Here is a 24,013-nt window from a genome sequence, read left to right on the forward strand (position 1 = left end):
ATCATATGGCTTGCTCATGCTACGAGACAGTATGTCTCAACTGGTGAAAGTGATCCACCCTACTAGTCACAGAGGACAAGGCTTGCTGGCATGTGATGGGCAAAGTGGGAGTTTTGAAATAGGAGGTTCCCTGAAGCATTTCTTGGTGATTCCCTACTCAAAAATATTGATAATTGAAGAGATAAGCAATCATAGCTTCACATGAACAAGATACAAAACCCTTAGGGGTTAACTACCTAGAGAAGCACGTCAGAGTAACTGAAGTATTGATCATAGGTGTAATAAATCTGGAAGAGACCATGGATGAGTAAGATAATAAATTTCATTCTTGGCTTTGGAGGGTCATCTGTTTCTAGGGCAACTATAATTTGCCTCATTATTTCTCTGGCTTTAAGACTTCTCAGAATTGCTGGTAGCCACTGCCTTGAAGGAGATCTCTTAGAATATTGTCATTTTTCAGAGAGTTTTCCGTGTTATAGATTAGGAACTATATATAGTATTTCCCACGGCTCTGAGATGTCTGACCACACTGACACATTACTGAGTCCCATATGATTATCTATGAAGTCCAAAGAAATATCCTCCATGGGGCTAGCTCTGAACCAAAGCAGACAGAAAGGGTCAGTGGATAAATCCTTCTAGATTTGTCCCTTGGATAGTCCTTCTTACACACTAGCTTTTTATACCACCTACCACAAAAGATGATCCAGTATGATGCAGCCATCAGTGTTTCTCCTCATGCCATGTGGTTGTGACTTGGTAATCTACCTTTGAATTGCCTTCCCATCTTTCCTGAATCATTCCTTCATTCTCATCCATTACTGTGACAGCACTTCCTAATAAAGAAGTTATAAGTTATGCTTATAAAGCTCTCCCTCAGATTCTGAATCCTAGAGAGACCAAATTAAAACAGAAAAGTATTGCCAGGCACAGCCATGGTGTCCAAGCCATAGAAGAGACCTGTAAGATAGGCAACAAGGCTCCTAGATGTAGAGAGCCTTTTCTTCTCCAGAGACAAGTGAATCCTGAACTCTCCATGAACCTGACTCAATGCACAAGACTAGGGCAAGGAGCATCTTGTCATGAACAAGTGGGCAGAAACTTCCAAAACGTTTCTGCCTTACTGCACACCATTTATGCTCTAATACTGATGGCCTCATTTCCCCAGAGGTTCCATTCATAGGTTCCCTACCACTATTCTTGAAATTCAATGCTTTTCATTTAGAAAGGAATAAATTGTGGGTTTCTGTTCTCATGAATGAAAAAGGACTGAAAAATTCTCTGAGACATCCTTTACTTACTCCTCCATTACTACACAAACACACACACACACACACACACACACACACACACACACACACACAAGCGTGGATGAGAAAGACCCTCCCTTCACAAGACACCAAACTTGCCAGTGTCTTGGTCTTAGCCATCCCAGTCTCCAGGATACATTTCAGCTCGGTATGAATTATCCAGCCTATGCTAGTTTGCTATATTAGCACAAGGGGACTAAGTAAGACAAACATAGGAATCGTGGCTGATTGCTTAGTGGATTAGGCTCTGGTTATAGCCCAGCCATGTGGAATCCTCTAGGAGACCTTTCTACCAATGCTACAGAAAAGCGTGGGCATCATACAGCACTTAAACTGAGAGCACACTGCTCTCAGGCACCTCTATTGCTGACTCACAGAATACGCTCAATAATGAAGCTAACAAAAAGTAAGGAGAGCTGGGCACTAAATTAGAGATGCTTGCAGTTGCCACCAGTCTCATGGGGCCTAGTTAATGCTAGCAAGAGATAAGAGGTCAATGTTTCGTTTGCATATGTGTGTGCAGGTGCATGTGCACATATGTGCATGTAGATACCAGAGGACAACTTTGGTTCTCATTCCAAAGAAGCCACCAACCTTATATTTTTGACACAAGATCTCTCACTGGCCTATAATTCATCAAGTAGTCCAGGCTGGCCATTCAACACACTCCTACCAACAATTCACCTTCCTCCTCTTCCCCAGAGCTAACAATCCAAGCACACATCACCATGTCTGACTTTTCAGCAATGGTTTCAAGGATTCATTGATGTCCTTATGCTTGCCAGGTAAGTACTTCACCATCTCTCCCACAGGAGGCCAAGGTTTTCTATAAGCACAACTCAATCTAGTATGTCGAGATCTGAGGGGAATTAAAACACCATTAAATCTAGCAAGGATATGGGCTGGAAAGATGACCCACAGGTTAAGAACATCTCTGTTCTTGCAGAGTACTGTGGTTTGGTTCACAGTATCCACATCAGGTGACTCACGAACACTTCTAACTCCCATTGCAGGGGTTCTGACTGCTTCTTCTGATCTACAAGGGCACCTGCATACATGTGGTACACATACAGACAAGCACACACACACACACACACACACACACACACACACACATTAAATATAATTTTGATCTACCATGTATAGTAATTAAAGTAGTGCCTGATTCAGACATGACCATTCTGGTGATCTAAATAATACAATCATATAAGAATGTCTCTTTTCAGCTCTAAGCCCCCATTGGCTTCCCTGTTAGCATAACACACTCAGACGGCTGCTAGGACCTCTAGGCTAAGAACAGTGATGGCACAGACCACAGTAGCTTGACTGATGCAACAAAGCAGGAAGCAGGAAAAGTGCTGAGAGAGTTCTGCAGAGAACAGCAGGTCCAGCCTCTCCTTGAAAGGGAGCAGGCGATGACACTGAACCAAGCAGGAGAAATGCACCACCCACTCCTGGATCTGGAGAAGGATGCAGAAAAGGCAGAAGGAAACTACAGAGGGGTGCTTATTTCTTTTGAGTGGCACCCTTCTCCTGTAACTCCATGGTCATCCTGCTGATAGCATGAACCAATTCAAGTGATGCTCAGGTGACATCCACCAGGCAGGGTGTGATGGCTCCCTTTTCCCCACCACAACATCCTCCTGCTACACCACTGAAGAGTCCTCACTCTTGCCCAGAATTCTAATAGCTGAGTCATGAGAGGCAGTAGTCTGAAAGAACAAACAAACAACAACCACAAAAAAATCTTCCCTTACTTTTTTTATTTTTCAAGCCAAACACACATACCAAACTGTAAAAACCAAACACACAAAATCCATTTATAAAGCAATTTGAAAATATTGAAAATAGTGATTTGGTTGCTTTCCTTCCTTCTGTTTCTTCCCTCCAAACCTTCCCTGTTCTTCACATTCACTTTTTTCATTGCTAGTATGTGTGTGTGTGTGTGTGTGTGTGTGTGTGTGTGTGTGTGTGTGTGTGTGTATCCTGTTCGGTCCATGTAATATTACTCATATGTGTGTTTCCAATTCTTTGATCCTTTGGTACAGGACATCTAATTGGTATGCTCTTCTCTAGGGCAGGACTCCTCTCTGTGCTCCAGCTTTCCTACATTGCTTCATGTAGGGTTGAGGTCTTGTGGGCTTTCCCCCATACAGTTTGGCATGTTCATTGGTGTCCTCCTGGTTAGTTCATGTTTGGGTTTTATGTGAGACTTTACGAGTGAAGCATCTGGCATTACTAGGAGACCATCTGACAGCAAACACCCTTGAGTCTGTGGCTCTTACAATCTTTCTACCCACCTTCTGTAGTGTTCCTTGAGCCCTAGGTACAAGAGTGCTTTGCAGATATATCCATTGGAAAAACTACCAATCAAGGTCACTTCATACAGTCTGTGGTTTACACCAGTCTCTCTATTGCGATGCACAGACATTAAGGCATGTAAGATAAATAATCAAGGAAACATTTTTTATATCTGCATCTCATATAAGTCAAGTCAAATATTTCTAAGACAGCTGTATAGAGGGGAAAAGGTAAGTGGCTACTGATATTGTTTGCTGCCAGAGAAGCAATGCAGGGAGTAAAATCACTCCAGAATCATTCCCAACTCTGGAATATCAGCTTCCCCATAACACCTCTCACAAGCAAGAAGAAAGCAATTGTCATCCAGTGGCTACTAGGATATCTGGAACGTCATCCAGACACACATGGAGTTCAGGAGCAGCTTCACTGCCACTGAGACTCCTTCTGAGGACTCCATGATGGGCTCTCTGTGCAAAGCCTTCAATAAAGTGTGGAGCAGGCAAGGAGCTTCTGAACTTTATAAGGGAGCAGTGAGCTTGGCATAAATGTGGAAGTTCTTATTTCCAATTGTTTCTGCTTTGTGGAAAACTTTAGTTGACCTTTAGCTCAAAGGAGGAGAGGAAGGACTGATTCGTGATCCTTCTAGGAAGATTAAGAGAAGTGTCATCAAAGTGAAGCCACAAACCAGTAGTTATTTGGGAGGAACTGGGACCATTCCTTGAGTTATACCAGGAACTGAGATAGTGAAGTCAAATGTCAAAGTTCATGTAATTTCTCATATACCTCATCCTCTTCCATGTCTGTTACAGCTTTCATAGCACTTACCAGTGTCTGCCTGGGATAAGATGTGTTGCCTGGATGTACAAATCAATGATATGGCAAAGCATATTCCTGCCTGCAGTCTGGAAGGTGCTGGGTAGAGAGGAGCCTTGAGGAGTCTAGGCCCTTAGCCTAGACTCCTGTCATTGGCAAATCTCTCTACATAAATTAAATAGTTTTCTTCACATGAGCACCAGAGAAGAAGACATGGGTTACTGAGGAAGAGAGAAGGAAGCAAGAATATTCTGGAACCTAGAACAGGAGGAGACAATCACATAGCCAAGAATGGCATTTATCTACCTTTATTATTCAGTGAGAATTTTGGTTTCTTTAAAAACCCAGTTATGTTATGTGAATTTGTTTCTGTTTTAACCCCAGGTGTGTGATAAGAGGCTGCTTCACAGAAGGTGATTATGATTTGCCTCGTGCTCTAGCAGGGGTGTGGTTTTGCCAGCTGCCTGTACTTTCTGCGAGTATGTGACATTTGTAATTCTGGGAATGTTTCAGAGGGTATAAATACTAGAACCCCAAGAGAAGCTGTGCACAAGCTCTGAGGAAACTGTTGCTACCCCAGCTGCTGCTGGTTCCTGTTGGTGCACTTTATCAAGTGGTCCTGAGCAAAGAGATTAGATACTCTGATGATGAAGATCAACATTGCTCCAAGGAATCCAACCCCACTAGTTAATAGGAAGTAGACTAAAGAGGTTATCACTTCCTTTCTCTTCTTCTTTATCTTCTACCTATTGTTGTGGGGTTGGAGGGATTGGGGTAGAAAAGGGTAAAGAATGTTAGAAGATATAATAACCCAGTAAAGTAGTGCAAAAAAATACACCTACAACTCTACCTATATTCAAATCCTGAATCCTAACAAGAGCCACAGATGTACAACATTGGCTAAGGGTATAATATTTCTGTGCCTCAATTCCCTCATTTATGGAATTGTAATATCAACTTCTCATTAGTTGGTTGTAGGAATTTGGATGCATGGTACCTGAAAACTCCAATCACCCAGTACCTGACATAAGTGGCTACTCACTATATTCAGTTTGTATACTCAGTATACACAGTTAGTATACTCAATATACTCAGTATACTCAGTATAGAAGAAGAAGGAAAACTGAAGCATGACATTAGAAATGCTATCAGATGCACCTCTTAATGTCAGTCAACAGCAGCTAAAGATTTGGCAATGAAAAACAAAGCAGGTGTGTGTGTGTGTGTGTGTGTGTGTGTGTGTGTGTGTGTGTGTTTGTGTGTGTGTATGAGAGAGGGGGGAAGAAGAAGAAGAAGAAGAAGAAGAAGAAGAAGAAGAAGAAGAAGAAGAAGAAGAAGAAGAAGAAGAAGATTTCCCAAAGGAGAGGTTTCTACTTATCTACTTACAACAAATAAAGAGAATGCAGGAATGAAGCTAAAATTAACCAGACATCTGGTAAAAGATGAGCAGATGAGCTTCTCTTTGTTTCTTCAAGTATGGGAATAAAGCACCAGCAAAGGGGAGGCATGTTAAGAGCAGAAAAGAATAACTGTCCATGGGCCAACAGGTACATGTGAAAACAGCCAGTGTGTCTTGACATGCTGGTCAAATATAGAACTAGTGGAGAATATGGGACTGCATGAATGACTCAAAAATCATGAAGAATTAAGGAAAAGAGCCTGAAGAAGGTAGTTTAATGAGTTCATTTGCCACACGAGCATGATTTAATATCCCCAGCATCCATATAAAGGTCACATGTTTTCCCAGGACTTAGGAGCCAAAGACAGGATTCCTGAAACAAGCTGCTTAGCTAAACTGGATGAATGGTGAGTTCTTGGTTCAAATGAGAGAACCTACCTTGATATCAAAGGCAAAGTTTAATCAAGGAAGACACCTGGCATCAAACTCTAACCTCTACATGAACAAGTACATACATGGATGCGAAACTACACACACACACACACACACACACACACACACACATGTTTACATACATACATACCAAACATGCTCACACAAGAACTAGAGAAGACTAAAGATATGGATCAGATGAACATTCAATGGTTTATTTTAAGGTTCATGTAAATCTAGTAAAGGGGGTACTATAAGAGTTGCTAACAGGCAGAAAGTGGGAAGAAGCTACATCTTCTTTGGAGATGACAGAGAATGGGATCACTCATCAGGCCTCCAAGTGGGAGGGCACAGAGGTAGAATCAGACAGACAACAGTGGGAGAGCATTGTCAGCATCTCATTAGAGATGGGAAATAGAAAGTCACTAGGAATTGTGAGTCATGCTAGGAGGCAAACATTTAGAATACATCACAAGAATATATCTTATCATGAATAAAAAATGGATAAAACCTATAAAGTACTTTGTCTTATTAAAGTAACCAGAATGGCCTACATTTCCCATAACCCCGCATTTTACAAGGCAATCTCCCTTAGACCCTTATTCCATTTGACAGAAACAGTTTGGCCATTGCCAGATTCTGGACTTTTTGAAAAATGTTTGCTTGCTCTTCTCATCCTCCAAGCCTGCCTGTGGTCATCATCACAGAGCTTCCCTCATGTGACTTTTCCTCCTTAAACTGTCTCACAGCAACCTAGGTTCATTGATTTCCTCAAAGTCAAGCTACATCAGAGATCAAGTCGTGGTGCTGTTTTTGAAGTTTTGGGAAGGATTCAAAGTCAAAGAAAAATAAAATTAAAATCAGGACTCTTTAGACAGGGTGATCAGAGACCCTTTAAGCCAAAACTCAAAACCAAATTCACAAGATCCATGAAAGTGTCCCTCCTGGGTAGCCATATCTGAGGCCTCTACAGTGCATCTAAGCATTTCACTGGACCCCTAGGAGAGTATCCTTGAACATTTTTCCAGATTCTTACTAGACATGCGAAGTTCCTACCAAAACCTACCAAAAATATTTTGTTATTCCATGACCTTGGACCCAACTCTTCCTTTCAAGAGGAAGCTTCTGGGTTGAGAATTTCCTCTAGGACTTTCTGTAGATCAAGCCCATCAATGTTCAATAACTTGTGCAAGTACTGCTTGCTTATAGCTGACTTAGGAAACCAACCCAGCTTCACAGCAACAGAGGAGCAGAGAATGCGAATATAGAACATTAACACCCCATTCTCACAACAGAATGGGGTGTTATAGACAAGCATGTTTCAACCATGAATAGAAACCATTTTCTGGAGTCTAACTTCTTGAGTTCTGCATATATTTTGGATATCAGCCCTCTATCAGATACAGGGCTAGTGAAGATCTTTTCCCAATCTGCAGGTTGCTGACAGTGTCCTTTGCCTTACAGAAGCTTTTTGTTTCATGAGGTCACATTTGTCAATCATTGATCTTAGCGCCTGAGCCATTGGTGATCTGTTCAATGCATTTGAGGCTCTTCCCCACTTTCTCTTCCATTAGATCCAGTGCATCTTGTTTTATGTGGAGATCCTTGATCTGCTTGGACATGAACTTCATATAAGGTGAAAAAATATAGATCAATTTGCATTCTTCTACATACAGACACCAGTTAGACCAGCACTGTTTGTGAAAGATGCTTCTTTTTCCCACTGTATGGTTTGGGCTTCTTTGTGAAATATCAAGTGACCATAAGTGCATGGGTTTAATTCTGAGTCTTCAGCTCTATTCCATTGATCGACCTGTCTGTCTCTGCACCACTACCATATGGCTCTTATCACTATTGCTCTGCAGTACAGCTTGAGGTCAGGAATAGTGATTTTCCCCAGAAGTTCTTTTAATGTTGAGAACTGTTTTCACTATCCTGGTTTTTTGTTTTTCCGGATGAAGTTGAGAATTGCTCTATCTCTGTGAATTAATTGAGTTGGAATTTTGATGGGGATTGCATTGATTCTGTAGATTCCTTTTGATAAAATGGCCAGTTTTAGTAGGTTAATCCTACTAATGAGCGTGGGAGATCTTTCCGTCTTCTGAGATCTTCTTTCATTTCTTTCTTCAGGGACTTGGAATTCTTTTTATACAGATCTTTTACTTGCATGGTTAGAGTTATGCCAAGATATATTATTTGTGACTATTATGAAGGGCATTTTTTCCTAATTTCTTTCTCAATCCATTTATCCTTTGTGTAGAGGAGGGCTATTCGTTTGTTTAAATTAATTTTATATCCAGTCACCTTGCTGAAGTTATCAGCTGTAGTTCTCTGATAGAATTTTGGGGATTTCTTATGTATACTACCATACCATCCACAAATAGTGATACCTTGAGTTCTTCTTCTTCCTTTCCAATTTGTATCCTGTTGACCTCCTATTGTTGTCTAACTGTTCTAGCTAGAACTTCAAGTACTATATTGAATAAATGGGGAAAGAGTGAGCAGCCTTGTCTTGTCCCTGATTTTAGTGGAATTATTTCAAGTTTCTCTACATTTAATTTGATGTCATTTTAGGATGAAGAGGAGATAATCTTATTAGGTGACACAATCCAGTCTCAAAAAAATAAATAGTGTGTGCATTTTTTCATATAAAGATACATAAGACCACATATGTTTCCCTAGACCAGACATGAAAGACATGGTCTAGGGAAACAAGTGAAAACTGTAGGAAGAGAAAGGGGGAAAATAGAAGAGTAAGATGATTGAAAGTAAACATGCAATGCATACTGATATAAAAATGTCCTTATGTAACACAGTACCATGTTCAATGAATACACACAATGACTATTAAAAAAATAATAATCAAAAAGTTCATGACAGCTATTCCCTGGTTCTGGCTTATTTATTCTTGAATAAAGCAAGGTTTTGAACAGCCTCTGGTGAACATCTAATTCTGGCCACAGGAAGTATATATCATACTCTCGCATGGTCCCAGCTGTGGCAGACCTGAGCCTCTACTCTTCCATCAGCACTTACTGATAGAAACACAAGGATTCACCTAAGGGAAAGGCAAGTATGTGTGGCTGTAGGAGGTCCAAATCGATATGGAAGAAGCATGTTCTAAGAGAAGCATCCTCCTGAGATGGGATTCTGAATGCTTTAAACAGAAACTTTCAAGTTACAAAGCCTAAGAGATGAGCATTTTGTGACCATAAAGTCCCAGTCCTTTTGAAGTCTAGAAAGAGAACTCTCAGGGAAGGGCCAATAGTCAAGGACACTAGCTCTGTAATAAAGCATAATGGTGACCATCTATCTAGCTAAGGAAGTTCTCTCCTTGAAGCTTAAAAGTGATATGGTTTAGCCAACAACTACCCATCCCACTGTTACAGAGCAAAGTGGAAGACTATAAGAGATACACAATCATTTGCATATTGTAGCCATAACTGTAAATATGTGCTTAACACTTATATGTATTTTGTGTGTGTGTTGTGTGTGTGTGTGTGTGTGTGTGTGTGTGTGTGAGAGAGAGAGAGAGAGAGAGAGAGAGAGAGAGAGAGAGAGAGAGACTGATTTAGCCAAGGATTATTTCAAATTCATAATCTTCTGAGTGAATTAAAGGTATGTGCCATGAAGTATGACTTTTAAAATTAAAAAATAATAGTCACCCAGGGACAAATGCACATGAAAGGACCATAGCAGGATCAAGCACTGCTATGGTCAGCCTTTGAAAAACTAAAGACAAGCTAATCTGGAGAAAATGCAGACCAAAGTGCACCCCAACCCTTGCATACCACAGAGAGTGGCAATGCACTCAAGTCTTTCTTGCCCTAAGTTGTATCCTTATAACAATGTAAACATTCACTATTGTCTGTCATTACCAGGATGATTCCTTTGGACTATCCGTGCCCCACCCCTTAATTGCCTTTAAGATCATTGGTGCTCGCTAGTCACTAGCTTATTGGGTGTTACTCAGACTGCTGAGGTGATCCTTGTATGCTTTAAAGACAAACTTCCACATTACAAAACCAAAGAGATGGATGAGCATTTTGTGACCATGAAGTCCCAGTTCTTTGAAGTCTAGAAAGAGAACTCTCAGGAAAAGGCCAAGAGTCAGGGGATGATACTCCTATAATAAAGTAGGGATTTATAGTTAAATTTTTATGTAAAAAATTAAAATGGTCCTTTTACAAAATTCGTATTTACTGTAAGTGACATAATTCTGAAAGTCAACCTTGGACTGCCAATTAAACAAAACAGCTTGAGCATGCACTTATCTTTCAGATATAATAGAATGCCTTTAACCACTGCCATGCTCCTGACTCTTCAGGAGGTTCAGCAGTTGACTTTGTACAGTCATGGCAGAAATGCCTGAGAGAAACCATGCCAGAGGGGACAGCTTTATTTTGACCCGTGGCTCCAGAGAGCTTTCAGCCCATCCTGTCAGGTAAGACACAATGGAATTGTTGCCTTGTGAGTGGCAGCATGGCAGTCAAATATTCTCATAATATCAGATCAGGAGGCAATGAACAGCCAAACTGGAGGCTAGACTATAGTTTCCAAAGTCCTAGTCTTTGTGCCCTATTTCCCACCAGTGAGGCCCTACTTCCTAAAGGCCCCGTGGTCCCAAAGCAGCATCACAAGCTGGGAAACAAGCATTGTAGAATCATCCTCTGACGTTTTAGATTCAGAATGTAATAAGAACCCAGTAATTTTATGAGGGCATGGGAACTCAACAAAGACTTGTGTGGTCCAATAGGAAATCCTCATTCTCTTCTTGGTTTAACCCCAGACAGCAAAGCCACCAAGACTGTCCTCAGCCGAAAGATGGGAGAATGTCAGAAAAATAATAATACAAGAGAAAATCCTTTATATATTGATACTGGCATTTTATACTCTACTCGGTGAAATGTTCGGGTGACACCTGATGACAGATGTCAGCGGGCCTCTTGTTCAGGACAGATTATCCAAGACTGTAAGTGCTGGACTTGTAAACCAACCAGCTATGGATCGGCAGATATTTGAGACAAATCCAAAATGAAGAGTAATCAAAACATGCAGAGAAAAAAGTACAGGGGAAGGGGGGAGTCAGAAGGAAAGCAAGAACAGAGAGAATATTTGCAAAGAACTGTTAATTACTGAGCTCTAAAAAAGCATTTTTTAAAACATTATGAGAAATATGTTACAAAACGAAAGGGAACAGCATGCAACAAGAGATCGTTTGTAATAATTAAAAGGAAAGGGACACATTAAAATGTACTGCGTGAGAGACGATGAAAGCTGTGTAAGTCTGCCAGGAAGGAAGGGAGGGTGCCAATGAAGCCACTGAAACCCAGCTGCCTGGGCTGGCCCCACCTCGGCCTGGTCCTGTCTGCTCTGCTCTGTCAGAACTCCATTAACCATATCATCCTGTCCGTCCTAGCAGTTGGAGGCAGACACGGGCCCTGAGCTTTTGTTCATTCGTCTCCCACACCATGTCAAGGCACCTGGGTCAATGTTAACGATTTGTGAGACAGTTCCTTGTGAGATAGACAGGTGAGTCCAGGATGCCAGCTATCAGGATGAGTAGCTCTGTCTGTGCAGGCACTGCCGTGAGACCCACAAAATGCCCACTTACTGTGCACCATGAGCTACAAAGCAGAGGGGGGCGTTTCCCACTCCCTCCCTGTGTTTCCAGCTTCATAAATCAATTCCAAGTGGATGGTGAGACCATAGGTGAGCGCCAGCCTTTGCCTCCCATCCTGCTGAACGCTGATTACTTTAGTGTGCAGGCACTTGCCCTGATAAGGAAAAGCACATCTACCTCTGTATGATCTCGTTCTTTCATGATTAATCTTCCATGGTATTCACAAAGGAATAAAGGAACAAAGGAATAAAAATTCCAGCCTATGAAAGTCTAACTTGTGCTTTCTGAATAACTATTGGTATCAAATACTAAAAGTATGCTTTAGTTTCCAACAGACAATAAAGCCATATTATTTTTATTTTATTTATTTATTTGCTTATTTACTTTATGTGTATGGGGTGTTCCGTGTCCAAATAAGTTTATGAACCATGCCTGCTGCCCATGGAGGCCAGAAGAGGGCATTGATTCCCTGGGCCTGAGTTACAGACAATTGTGAGTAGCCATGTGGGTACCAAGTCTTGAACCCCAGCCCTCTAAAGAGCAACTCTTAACCACTGAGCTGTCTCTTCAGTTCAAGCATACCATTTTTAGCTAGACATCTTCAATTGGATGTTATCTTTTTCAATATGACTCGCATGTGGTTTCTTTAGCAAAGCACATATCACATCTGCATTATAGCCCAATTCGGGCATTTTGGAGTCCTTAAACTTCTGTCCAGAAAGAACAAAGTAAACTCTGGATCTCTCCTGCTGTTAAAGTGTAAGAGAAGTGATCGTATAAAGCTCCAAGCTGGTAAGCAGGGATGCTTGTCGGCAAACTGTCCTGCTGCTGGGCAGGGCTTGCTGTTTCCCTGCAATTTCCCCAGTTGCATCATTTAAGTTAAATTGATGTGATAGAAACTTGAGCTCCGTTTGTCAAACGAAGAACCAGAAGGCAAGATGCCTGCAGTGGACACCATGCAAATGCATTAGGTGATGCCAATAAGTTTTGTGAGCGTTATCATGGTATAAAAGCAGAACAAAAACATAACTCCTCCCCTTAGACCTCTAGCCCACCCTACTTCCCATACACATAACATACATTAGGTTTAACATGGGGCATTAGAAGATACACACAGATGATACCAATGATGAGCTAGAGGACCCCTTTTCTCAGTGACCCATTAAGGCCCTTCCAGAACTTTGGTGGATAGAAGACATGGTTTGTGACCTTCAGGACCTTGAAATACAATTATATGATTAAAGCAAAACAGGGCAGTAGAGGTGATGTGTGCAGATATAAATAGCAACCACTCTAATACCATAAAGATTCCAGAGCTTATCTCTGACTGGGGGAGGCTGGAGGTAGTCTGTGCAGACTACTCAGAACATAGCTGTCAGTCATAGACTGACATGTCAATATATCAGTCATATGTAGTCTGACATATATTTTAGAATTTATCAGTCAACACGTCAGTAAAAAGTCAGAAGCAATACAGAAAATCACTCTGTGGAAGAGCTAGGAAATGAGCAAGTAGCAGGTAAGGCAGGGCCAGGGGCATGGTCAGTAAGCACAGGATAGGAACAGGGCTAGCCAGACCCTCACCCAGTAATCCCTTCTAGAGAGTTTTGACTTCCCACTAGGCTTACCTACACAGGCAGACAGGAGAGTGCATGCATTTCTCACCCAAATGCATCTTTTGATCCTTATTCTAAGTTCAGAGAGAGAGAGAGAGAGAGAGAATCTTTACTGACCAACCCAAACCCACTATCTCTTTCTTCCTCTGAAGTCAGCATGAATTGCAAACATCTAAGCCATGGCTCACATAACAGAACATCATCCCAAGACGTTTGGTTGCTTGACAGTTTCCAAGGTAGAGGACAAGTAAAATACCTCCAAATATGGTGGCACAGATTTGTAATCCCAGTACTGAAGAGGGACAGACACATAGATCTTGGAGGCTTGCTGGCCAGGCCAGCCAACCTAGACTATTTGTCACAAAGGCAAAGTGGCAAGTGTGTTAAGTAACGACACCAGGTTGACTTCTGCCCTCTTCATGCATGCATGCACACCTGCCTGAATGCAAACAAACAACACACAAAAGAATGTGGCATCCACTCGTAATGCTGCATTTGTATCTTTTAATTTTTGTCATCATCCACAGAGTCCAGTGCAGTTGGAGACACACGCACGTCCAATAAGCACTTGTGAAATGAAAGTGTTAGGCCTAAGTGAAGGCTGCTTCTCCCCTCTTGGAAAGGGAAATGGATACACTAATCCTCTGACTAAATATAACTTAATAAAATCTCTTAACATTTTATGATTTCGTTTTTTAAAAAAATCCATAGAAAGAAGAAGATTTTCTGGAAGTTGGAGATAAGACACCCGAGTTGGCACCTTAGCATTCAGAGAATAAAGCATAGGAAATCCTTGTGTTTCCTTTTAACCCCCGTATCCCAGACTTATCACTAAAGAAGCTATCCACCTGCAAATGCTAAGATGTCCACAAACACAGCTCCAACAGAAACTCATTCTTCTTGCCAGATGACCAGAAAAGAACACGGACAAGATGCAAAACTTGTAGATGTCAGCCACCCTACTCCAGCTGCAAAGAGCAGAGAAAAATCATCAATGTTGGCATAAGCTAAATGTGACATTTAGATCAACATCCCCTATGAAACAGAAATGCCAGTGGAACGACCCAAAGCTGGTGTGAAGGTGTTAGCAGAGCTGTACAGAGGAGTAACAAACCACCCTTCTTCCAATGGTATCAAAAGAATGTCAACTGTGGAGCACAGAGTTTTATTCCCACACACCAGTAAAAGCAACCTGCTCCCTCCCTGCTGGAGGAAGTAATCAGAGACCTGATAAAGACTCAGATTGTCTCACCTCTTAGCAATAACAAAAGCTCCACCTCGGTGTCAGCAGAGCACCCCTGCTCCAAGTCCTATGGATAAAAACCAAGCCTTAGGGACTGCCATCTCTCCAGAGGTAAGGGAAGTGGCCAGGGTAGATTTTTGTGACCTATTGTGTCATGTTGATGAGACTGTGCCCTATACTTTCTGTGCCACAGACATGTCAAAGGGAATGTCCTAAAACAGAAAATGCAAACAGTCATGAAATAATACCCACAATCAATCCAAGTTTGATTAAAAAATTAACCTCACATAAGAACAAAGCAATTAATGAGAAAAGACAATAGATGGCTGGTTTGTAAGAACTGGGTAACAAAGGTCTTTTCCTTTCTTTCTTTTTTTTAATTGGATTTTTTTTAACATTTCAAATATTATTCCCTTTCGTGGTTTCCCAGACATAAGCCCCCTATCCCATCCCCTTCTTCTATAAGGGTGTCCCCCTCCCCATCCTCTACCTCTTCCCACCCACCCTCGACATTCCCCTACACTGGGGGTCCAACCTTGCAGGACAAGGGCTTCTTCTTCCATTGGTGCCCAACAAGACCATCCTCTGCTACATAAGCAGTTGGAGCCATGAGTCAGTCCACGTATAGTCTTTGGGTAGTGGTTTAGTCCCTGGGAGCTCTAGTTGGTTGACATTGTTGTTCTTATGGGGTCGCAAGCCCCTTCAGCTCTTTTTCTAATTCCTCCAATGGAGGTCCCATTCTCAGTTCAGTGGTTTGCTGCTAGCATTCACCTCTGTGTTTCCTGAGAGACACAGCCAGAGCATGTCAAATACCAAGTTTTTGTTGAAATAATCATTAAAATGCTCCAATAAGGAGTTATAAACCTACAAAGAGAAGCAATAGGCAGAAAAGAAAAAAAAACTTAAAATTAGCAAAAAAAAAAATCTAATTATCCATGCTAAAAGCAGCAGATTATCTCCAAAGAAAACTAAAGACAAAAGAAAAAGATGTAGTGAACAGGAAATCAGAACGGTAAAAATGTCCCAGAAGTTTGGCCTCTTTCTGTTACTATGACAAAACATTGGAGAAAGACTAACTTTATGAAGAAAAGAGGTTTATTTGGCTCATAGATTTGAAGGCCTGCTGAGGCATCAGTTTGGCTCTGGAGAGGGATTATATATATATATATCTCAAAGCTTGGAGCCAATTTTATAGGAATACATTCCTGTCTCATTGTTGACAGAACTGCTCTGAAAACAGGCTAACACGAAGAAGAACTCAACAGCTGAATAAACAAACAACTTCTAACCAACACTTACAGACCACTCATCTGAAAAACAGCAGAATATGCATTCTTTCCAAGGAGCCACAGGACATATATCAAGGGCAGACATATCCTGAGTCGTTAAACAATCACAAATCACAATTAAGTCAAATTGGAAAGCAATAACAAGGTTATGGAAAATAACAAAATTCTAATAACTGACTTCTAAGTATGCTTGTAAATAACCCAAGAGATAAATACAAAGTTACAGAGAAAACATGTCCAAATTTTGGGGAGAAAACTAAAGCTTCATGAAGAAGGTAGCACTAAATGAATGAATTAGCATAAATATCTATGTCTCCTGACTGTAAGGCGAGTTCATATCCCAAAATAGATTTTCAAAAACTAGCAAAACCAATCTGATTTGAGAAAAGGGAAGAAAATGGTAAAGATAAGATTATAAATAAGAGATATTGAAAGAGAAAAATAGCTGTAAAAATTAATTGAAATTTTGTCCTTTTTAAAGACCAATATAATCATCAAGCCTCAAGCATGTCTAATAAAGAAAAAGAGAAGATGCAAATCCCCAGCATCAGGAATGGCACAGAAATCAACACAGAATCTGCAGACACAAAACAGACCTGAGACAGTACTAGAAATGCTTCTGTGTGCATAGTTTTGGCTAACATGAAGTGGATCATTTCCTGAAAACCCAAGTTGCCACAACTCACAGAGGATAAAATATAAAATTTGAAAAATCCTATAATTATTTAAAATAGCTGATTCATAGTTTAAATTCCTATCCCCAAATTTTGAGATGGGATACTTACAGTGGAGAATTCTGTCAGAGAGTCAATACTGACTGTGAGATGTGTCATTAAAAAAAAAAATGAAAGAGGACTGAGAATACTGCTCAGTCATAGAGTGCTTACCCAGCATGCAACAGGCCCCAAGTTTTAACCCCAGTACCAAAAAGTAAAAACACAAATTACCAAGCTGATGCATGATGACATGCAACCCCAGAAGGCTGAGGCAGGAAGATCACAAGTTTGGGGCCAAAAGTGGCTAAACTATATCACATCTCCAAAATAATAATAATAATAATAATAATAATAATAATAATAATAATACTTCCACTTCATTTTTAAAAGGCAGTATTTTCCTGATAGCAAAACTACACAAAATGTAAGTAGGGGAGATGGAAAGAAAGCCTAAACCAGTGTTCATTACATATATAGATATCAAAAGTTCTTCAAATTCTAACAGCAGATAGCAATACATTTAAAAATGTATACGTCGTGAGTAAAGAAAATTGCTTCCATGCATACTGGTAGGATAAAATTCTGTCTATCTATACACAATACAAGGGTCTTCTGCTCTTACCATTATAGAAATATTCATTGTATTTCATATTCTGTCATGAAATAAAGCCAGAAATGTAAGTTAGAAGGGTATAACATGGAAAGGAAGCAGTACATTATTCCTGGTTATAGATTAGTTATTGTCTTTGGAAAGAGAGAGAGAGAGTGAGAGAGAGAAGAGCTTTAAAAAATTAAAACTCTTCAAGAACTAATGTCTTCAAAAGTCATGGAATATCAACATAAAAACAAATTGTATCGATTACTCTGACAAATACAACACCAGTGACTACTGTCTAACAAAACCAATAAAGAAATACAAAGGTGCAAGCCTAACAAACAATGATAGGGCTTGGGTACCAGGTCCGCCATGAGCAAAGCATTGGCAGCTGTAAATAAATGGAAAAGTAACGATGCTCATAGATGACCTCAGAGATACCTATTCTTCTCAAACAGACGCATTTTCTTGACCACAGTAGCTGAAACAATTCATAAAATAATAAAGCTAAAGGTACTCGGTCTGATTTCAAAATTATTATAGTGCCAGGAGGATGGGGTACTGGGAGAGAGACAGGAATACAAGTGAATGAAACTAAATGAAGAACATGTGAGTAAACTGTAAGAATGTGACGTTAGGGTGAGGAAGAACCTTTTCAATAGACTGTTCTGTTTCAGTTGGACAACCATGAGTTTAAATGAAAAAACTTCTTCAAAAGACCTCACACCAAAAATATTTCAAGTTAAATCAGAATAGATCACATGAAATTAATACATAAAACTGAAAACCTTAGAAAAACATATCTGAGAAAACCTTCAGGACCTGAACAGGGCCAAGGGTTCTTAGTCCCAGAACCAAGAGCACTATTCACGATGAGGAAAATGGCCAAGCAGGCTTTTCCACACATTCTAAACCTTTCTGAGAAAGACCCTGCTGCTAAGGTAAGGGACAAGCTGAAAAGCTGAAGAAAATATTTATCAACCTTGACAACAGACAGGTATCCAGAGTATCCAAGAACATCCAGTATAACCTTTGAGTCTGATTACCGTTGGAATATAGTGTTTTGATTTATTTCCAAGTCTTTTTAATAGTAAAACAAAATAAAAATTTTAAGTTTTCAAAAATTCTCTAGTATAACTGATAATCATACTTTTAATGCAATTAGAAAATGGATAAAATGATCTGCACCCCAGAGCTAACCCTGAGTCACAGTACTCTATACACAAACCCTGCCAGAGAGACCTGTTCTCCCAGGAGTGCTGTCACACCTAAGATCACAGGTGAGACCACCACTATTACTCCAATACTTGGCAGAAGAGAGACCCACCAGGAGTTCACAGGGCACAGGAACCTTGGAGCAGTTGAGGACAGGATCCTTCCAGTTTACATCAGCACCTAGGAGCTAACCCTGTGCCACAGCCCTCCATACAAAGTTCCTGCCCAGAGAAAATTGGTCTCCCAAGAGTGCTGGCTAACACACAAAGATTACAGGCTCACAGGTTCACATGAGGGACAAGCTAACACCAGAGATAACCAGATGGCCAGAGGTAAGTGCAAGAACCTAAGCAACAGAAACCAAGACACTTGGCATCATCAGAACCCAGTTCTCCCACAACAGCAAGCCCTGGACACCCCAATACACTGTAAAAGCAAGATTCTGGTTTAAAATCACATCTCATGATGATAATAGAGGATTTTAAGAAAGACATAAAATAACTCCCTTAAAGAAATATAGGACAACACAGGTAAACAGAACCCTTAAAGAGGAAACACAGAAAATCCTTTAAAATGTTACAAAAAAAAAATCCACAACCAAATAGGTGAAGGAATTTAACAAAACAATCCGGGATCTAAAAATGGAAACAATTAAAAAAAATCACAAAGGGAGACAACCCTGGGGATAAAAAGCCTAGAAAAGAGGTCATGAGTAATAGATACAAGAATCAACATCAAAATACAAGAAGTAGAAGAGAGAATCTCAGGTGTAGAAGGTATCATAGAAAACATTGACACAATAGTCGAAGAAAATGCAAAAAGTTCCTAACCCCAAATATCCAGGAAATTCATGACAAAATGAGAAACCTAAGTAATATGGGTATAGAAGAGAGCAAAGATTCCCAATTCAAAGGGCCAGTGGGGGATGTTGCCATGGAAACTGAGAAAGGGAATAACATTTGAAATGTAAATAAGAAATACCCAATTTAATAAAAATGGAAAAAATCTTCAAAAAATATAGATGAAAACTTCCTAAACTAAAGAAGGAGATGCCCATAAACGTACAAGAAGCCTACAGAACTACAAATAGATTGGACCAGAAAAAAAATTCCTTCTGTCACATAATAATCAAAACACCAAACGCATAAAACAAAGAGAGAATATTAAGAGCAGAAAGGGGAAAAGGGCAAGTAACATAAAAAGACAAACTTATCAGAATTACACCCGACTTCTCAGCAGAGACTCTAAATGCCAGAGGATCCTGGGTGAATGCTATACAGACCCTAAGAGAACACAAATGCAAGTCCAGGCTACTAAATTGAGCAAAACTCTCAATTAATGTAGATGGAGAAAACAAGATAATCCATTACAAAACCAAATTTACACAATATATTTCCACAAATCCAGCCCTGCAAAGGATAATAGATGGAAAACTCCAACACAAGGAAGGAAAATACACCCTAGTAAAAGCAAAAAAGTAATCTTCTTAAAACAAACCCAGAAGAAGATAGCCACACAAACGTAACTCCACCTCTGACCACAAAAATAACAGGAAGCAGCAATCACTCGTCCTTAGTATCTCTTAACATCAATAGACTTAATTCCCCAACAAAAAGACATAGACTAATAGACTTGACAAATAAACAGGACCTAGCATTTTGCTGCATACAAGAAATGCACCTCAGAAACAACTCAGAATAGACAGACACTACCTCAGAATAAAAGGCTGTAAAAACATTTCCAAGCAAATTGTCTGAAGAAACAAACTGTAGTAACCATTCTAATATCAAATAATATCAATTTTCAACCTTAAGTCATCAAAAATGATAAGGAAGAACACTTCATACTCATCAAAGGAAGACTCCAGCAAGATGAACTCCCAATTCTGAGCATCCATACTCCAAATGCAAGGGCATTCACATTCATAAAAGAAACTTTACTAAAGCTCAAAGCACACATTGCACCTCACACAATAATAATGGCAGACTTCAACATCCTACTTTCACTGATGGACAGATCATGGAAACAGAAACTAAACAAAGACAAAGTCAAACTAACAAAGTTATGAACCAACTGAATTTATCTATGCAACATTTTATCCTAAAACAAAAGAATATACTTTCTTCTCAGTACCTCATGGTATCTTCTCCAAAATTAATGATATAATTGGTCACAAAACAGGCCTCAACAGATACAAGAAGATTGACATAATCCCATGTGTCCTATCAGATCACCTCAGACTAAGGTTGGTCTTCAAGAACAACAAAAACAACAGAAAACCCACATACACATAGAAGCTGAAAAAGGCTCTACTCAATAATAACCTGGTCAGGGAAAAAATAAAGAAAGAAATGAAAAAATTTTTCAAATTTAATGAAAATTAAGGCACAACATACACAAAGTTATGGGATATAATGAAAGCAGTGCTAAGAGGAAAACTCATAGCTCTGAGTGCCTCCAAAAAGAGACTGGAGAGAGCATGCACTAGCAACTTAGCAGCACATGTGAAAGCTCAAGAACAAAAAGAAGCAAAGACACCCAAGAGGACTAGACAGCAGGAAATAATCAAACTCAGGGTTGAAATCAACCAAGTACAAAGAGAACTATAAAAGAATTAACAAAACCAAAAGCTGGTTCTTTGAGAAAATCAACAAAATAGATAAACCTTTAGCCAGACTAACCAGAAGGCACAGAGACAATATCCAAATTAACAACATCAGAAATAGATTGGGAGACAAAAAACAGAAACTGAGGAAATTAAAAAATCATCAGATCCTACAACAAAAGTCTATGCTCAAGAAAACAGGAAAATCTGGATAAAATGGACAATTTTCTAGACAGATACCAGGTGCCAAAGTCAAAGCAGTGTCAGATAAACCATCTTAAAAAGTCCCATAACTCCTAAAGAAATAGAAGAAGTCATTAAAAGTCTCCGAGCCAAAAATAGCCCAGGACCAGATGGGTTTAGAGCAGAATTCTATCAGACCTTCAAAAAAAAAAAAAAAAAAAAAAGACCTAGTACCCTTCATACTATTCCACAAAATAGAAGCAGAAGAAACACAACCTAATCCATTCTATGAAACCACAATTACAATTACACTTATACCTAAACCACACAAAGACACAACAAAGGGAACTTCAGACCAACTTCACTTATGAATATCAATGCAAAAATATTCAATAGAATTCTTAAAAACCGGACTGACCCTGGACTCTGACCCCATAGGTAGCAATGAATATCCTAGTAAGAGCACCAGTGGAAGGGGAAGCCCTGGGTCCTGCTAAGACTGAACCCACAGTGAACTAGTCTATGGGGGGAGGGCGGCAATGGGGGGAGGGTTGGGAGGGGAACACCCATAAGGAAGGGGAGGGGGGAGGGGGATGTTTGCCCGGAAACCGGGAAAGGGAATAACACTCGAAATGTATATAAGAAATACTCAAGTTAATAAAAAAAAAAAAAAAGAATTCTTAAAAACCAAATCCAAGAACACATCATAACAATCACCCATCATGATCAAGTAGGCTTCATCCAAGGAATGCAGGGATGGTTCAATATACAGAAGTCCATCCACATAATCCACTATGTAAACAAACTCAAAGAAAAAAACAACATGATCATCTAATTAAATGCTGAAAAAGCACTTGACAAAATTCAACACCTGCGCATGTTAAAAATCTTGGAAAAGTCAGGAATTCAAGGCCCATATCTAAACATAGTATAAGCAATATACAGCAAACCAGTAGCCAACATCAAACTAAATGGAAAGAAACTTGAAGTAATACCACTAAAATCAAGGACTGGACAAAGCTGCCCACTCTCTCTCCTTACCTATTCAATATAGTACTCGAAATCCTAGTCAGAGCAATCAGACAATGAAAGGAGGTCAAAGGGATACACTGGAAAGGAAGAAGTCAAAATATCACTATTTGTAGATGATACATGTGATGGTCTGCATATGCTTGGCTAGGAGAGTGGCACTACTAGAAGGTGTGGCCTTGTTGGAAGAAGTGTGTCACTGTGGAGGTGGACTTGGAGACTCTCCTACTAGCTGCCTGAGGATGCCCAGACTGTTCCTAGCTTCCTTCAGATGAAAATGTAGAACTCTCAGCTCCTTTTGCACATTCCCTGCCTAGATACTGCCATGCTCCTGCCTTGATGATAATAGACTGACTGTCTAAACCTGTAAACCAGCCCCAATTAAATGTTGTCATTTACAAGACTTGCCTTGGTCATGGTGTCTGTTCACAACAGTAAAACCCTAACTAAGACAATATGATAGTATACATAAGTGATCCCAAAAGTTCCACCAGAGAACTCCTAAACCTGATAAACAGCTTCAACTAAGTGGCTAGATAAAAAATTAACTCAAACAAATCAGTAGCCTTCCTTTACTCAAAGGATAAATAGGCTGAGAAAGAAATTAGGGAAATGACACCCTTCACAGCAGTCACAAATAATACAAAATACCTCAGTGTGACTCTAACCAAGCAAGTGAAAGATCTGTATGACAAGAACTTCAAGTCTCTGAAAAAAGAAATAGAAGAAGATTTCAGAAGATGGAAAAATCTCCCATGCTCATGGATTAGCAGGATTAATATAGTAAAATGGCTATCTTGCAAAAACAATCTACAGATTCAATGCAATCCCCATCAAAATTCCAAATCAACTCTTCATAGAATTAGAAAGAGCAATCTGCAATTTCATCTGGAATAACAAAAAACTCTAGGATAGTGAAAATCATCCTCAACAATAAAAGAACTTCTAGGGGAATCAACATCCATGACCTCAAGCGTATTACACAGCAACAGTGAGAAAAACTGCATGATATTGATGCAGACATTGGCAGGTAGATAAATGGAATATAACTGAAGAACCAGAAATGAACCCATACACCTATGATCACTTGATCTTTAACAAAGGAGCTAAAACCATCCTGTAGGGGAGGAAAACAGCATTTTCAACAAATGGTGCTTGTTCAAATGATGGTCAGCATGTAGAAGAATGCAAATCGATCCATTCTAATCTCCATGTACAAAGTTGAAGTCCAAGTGGATCAAGGACCTCCACATAAAACCAGATACACTCAAACTAATAGAAGAGAAAGTGGGGAAGAGCCTGGAACACATGGGTAAAGGGAAATTTTCCTGAACAGAACACCAATGGCTTATGCTTTCAGAACAACAATCAGCCATTGGGACCTCATCAAATTGCAAAGCTTCTGTAAGGCACTCTCAATAGGACAAAATGGCAACCAACAGATTGGGAAAAGATTTTTACCAATCTTAAATCTGATAGAGAGCTAATATCCAATATATGCAAAGAACTCAAGAAGTTAGACTCCAGAAAAACAAATAACCCTATTAAAATGGGGGTACAGAGCTAAACAAAGACTTCTCAATTGAGGAATATCAAATGGTCGAGAAGCACCTAAAAAAATGTTCAACATTCTTAGTCATCAGG

Source organism: Rattus norvegicus, chromosome 6 (assembly GCF_021556685.1).
Source record: "Rattus norvegicus strain SHRSP/BbbUtx chromosome 6, alternate assembly SHRSP_T2T, whole genome shotgun sequence".
NCBI lineage: Eukaryota > Metazoa > Chordata > Mammalia > Rodentia > Muridae > Rattus > Rattus norvegicus.